The sequence below is a fragment of the Penaeus monodon genome, chromosome 18 (assembly GCF_015228065.2).
Source record: "Penaeus monodon isolate SGIC_2016 chromosome 18, NSTDA_Pmon_1, whole genome shotgun sequence".
Classification (NCBI taxonomy): domain Eukaryota; kingdom Metazoa; phylum Arthropoda; class Malacostraca; order Decapoda; family Penaeidae; genus Penaeus; species Penaeus monodon.
Window position 1 is genome coordinate 2710224 of NC_051403.1, and position 2500 is coordinate 2712723.

Consider the following 2500-nt stretch of genomic DNA (forward strand, 5'->3'; position numbering starts at 1 on the left):
CAATGCTCAGCATACCAGGAAAGGTTTTCGCCTACATCCTTCTGACATGGATCCGAGACCACCTACTGAGGCACCAGAGTAAGCTGGATTTACTCCTGGCAAGTCCACAATAGGCTGTATCCTGGACTGAATCATTATGGAATGGTGTTGTGAGTTTACTTGTGGAATGCTTGCAGTCTACATCAATCTCAAGCAGGCGACTGACACCCTTTGGGAGATCCTGAGACTTAGGGGAATTCCAACAAGGATTATTGGATTAACAAGGATTATTGGATTAATAAGAAGCCTTTTTACAGATACTGAACATGCTGTAAAGTATGGTGGGGGCCTGTTGAGTTTTTTTCCTGTTAATTGAGGAGTGAGACAAGGCACCATCACTTTTCAACACTCACGGACTGGATTATGGGTAGAGCTACTATCCAAGGTCACAGTGGATCAACATTATTTAATATCAAGGTCACTGATCTTGACTTAAAGATACATAGGAATAACATATTAACACTGTACATAAAATAATCTTACTAAATTAACCTAATAATATAAATTCACTACAGTCATATGGCCTTTTGTCCACTATCTTTGAGGAGGAAACGAATTGGAAACAATTGTCATTGCACTGATAACAAGCGATACCACCGTAATCTCTTTTTACAGTTTTTATGGCTTGTTATGTCAGTTTCCTCTACATAACTTGCTAGACAGCTGAACTACCTCAAAAGAGGGCTGACCTGTTGAGGCCAAATCATCTCAAGTTTGTTATAAGTCTGCAATAAGTCTGCTGCATTATTAACTGTAAGGAAATGATTATGACAAACAGGGAAATACCATCTTAATAGAACATAATATATATTTAGCTCACATATGTACCAGGAAATAAACATGATAATTGCAATAATAATGAATGTGCTTCATGCTCTTAGTGATGCATAGCAACTGTGTGGTTAGCAATAGATACTGCAAAGTGTTTGCTTGCATGCCTTTTAGCTGTCAACACTGGCTTGCCTTGTGCAAAGAAGGGAGTAGCTGTGCTAAAGCCCCTCATGTCAGTCCATATCCTACCTATCACCAAGATTTCTGCAGTGCCTCATGGCCATGATGGCTATGAGGCACTTTGTCCATGAGGCCATTGTCCACTGGCATGTGGGCATTCCCTGCTGTTGTACCAACTTCAGGTCCCCCAGCCCCCTGGGGACAATGGCAGGCTTGTTATTCCACCTCCCCAAGATATCCCACCCTTTCTTATAAATTGAGGCTTTGGGAAGGAGATCCTCCCTCCTGGCAAACAAGGCAAGACTACAGGAGATAACCAGCCACAGATGTTTACCCCCCTCTCCACCTATTTTTGGGGCAATGCTGAGAGACTGCTGGAGGTGGCATCCACCCTCAGTAACTGGCCAAGGTGTAACCTCAGACAACCCATTAGGGTATGGGCACTAACCATCCACAAAATGATTGATTGCCACTACTATTAAAGAAGTTGAGAGAGTTGATGTACTGTTTGGCTGCATGCCTCTTATTACTATGTATATTTCTAACAATGTATGGAAACTTGATGTGAAAAAGGTGTTCTATGCCAAGCTGACTTCCACTGTGAATGGCAGTCCTCAATGAGACATTGACATTGCTCTAGGTGATTTCAATACATTATTCATATGAGATGATATCAGTAATAAGTATAACATTCTTTTGTGGGACTTGGCAAGGTTGCACAGACTAAGGATTTCTAGTTCTTAGAATCAGGATCCAATCTGCACTACTGGACATGATACAGTGATACAGGTAATGTTGCCAAAGAGACTGACCATATCCTTATTAGCACTCATTATAGGATCTTTTGGAAATGCAAGGTTTACTGGAATGCCGAGTTATAAAGTACCAACCATAGATAGTTATCCTTGGGTCCACTTCAACCCCCCCCTCCTCCACCCTTCTGTCCAGTGAACACCTCAGGGTGTTTCACTTGGAAGAGAGGTTGCACCCCGAGATTTGCTGAAGATACATCTGTTTGTTTTACAGTGCTCGACAACTGCCAAACTTGTAACACTGTGGGGCACCCCCCCAAGAACAAGCCAGAACTTTATCTTGCGGGAAAATCTAGTGACTATGAATGTATGTAGTTCAACTGGTTGATGATTGGAACTTGCATCAATTTCTGTTGTACAGAACTTGAGAATTCTTGAGGAGGGACAAGGAACAGCATACCAGTAAGCTTGGTGAGGACGTTGAGAGCCATTGTTTGTAAGTGACCTTCGTCCTGAACTTAAAGCTCACCTAACAGATGTTGAGTTATCTTAGATATAAAAAGGGTTTGAGCATGTCGGGGTGAGTACTTTAAGCAGTTGTATCAGGTTTCATGGGCATAAGCGGTGGCATGGTCCTGGTGCCCGATCTAATACTTAGTGAAAAAACCTACCCTGACAAAAAATAAAGAGGTGATTTCTGAATTGTAGGGGGGTAAAGCGGTGGGCATTTGCTGTTTCCTTTGAACTGTTAAAGGCCG

At 42.2% G+C, this 2500-nt stretch overlaps 1 protein-coding gene across 1 annotated transcript in view; it reads right to left on the reverse strand.

Annotated features, from left to right (window-relative positions):
* Positions 1–2500, reverse strand: part of LOC119584193 — a 3567-nt gene that overhangs the window by 984 nt on the left and 83 nt on the right. The window contains exon 1 of the mRNA XM_037932693.1: positions 2414–2500. This exon is cut by the window's right edge and continues 83 nt beyond it. The gene's annotated coding sequence lies outside the window, so the exon portion shown is untranslated. The remainder of the gene's footprint in view (positions 1–2413) is intronic.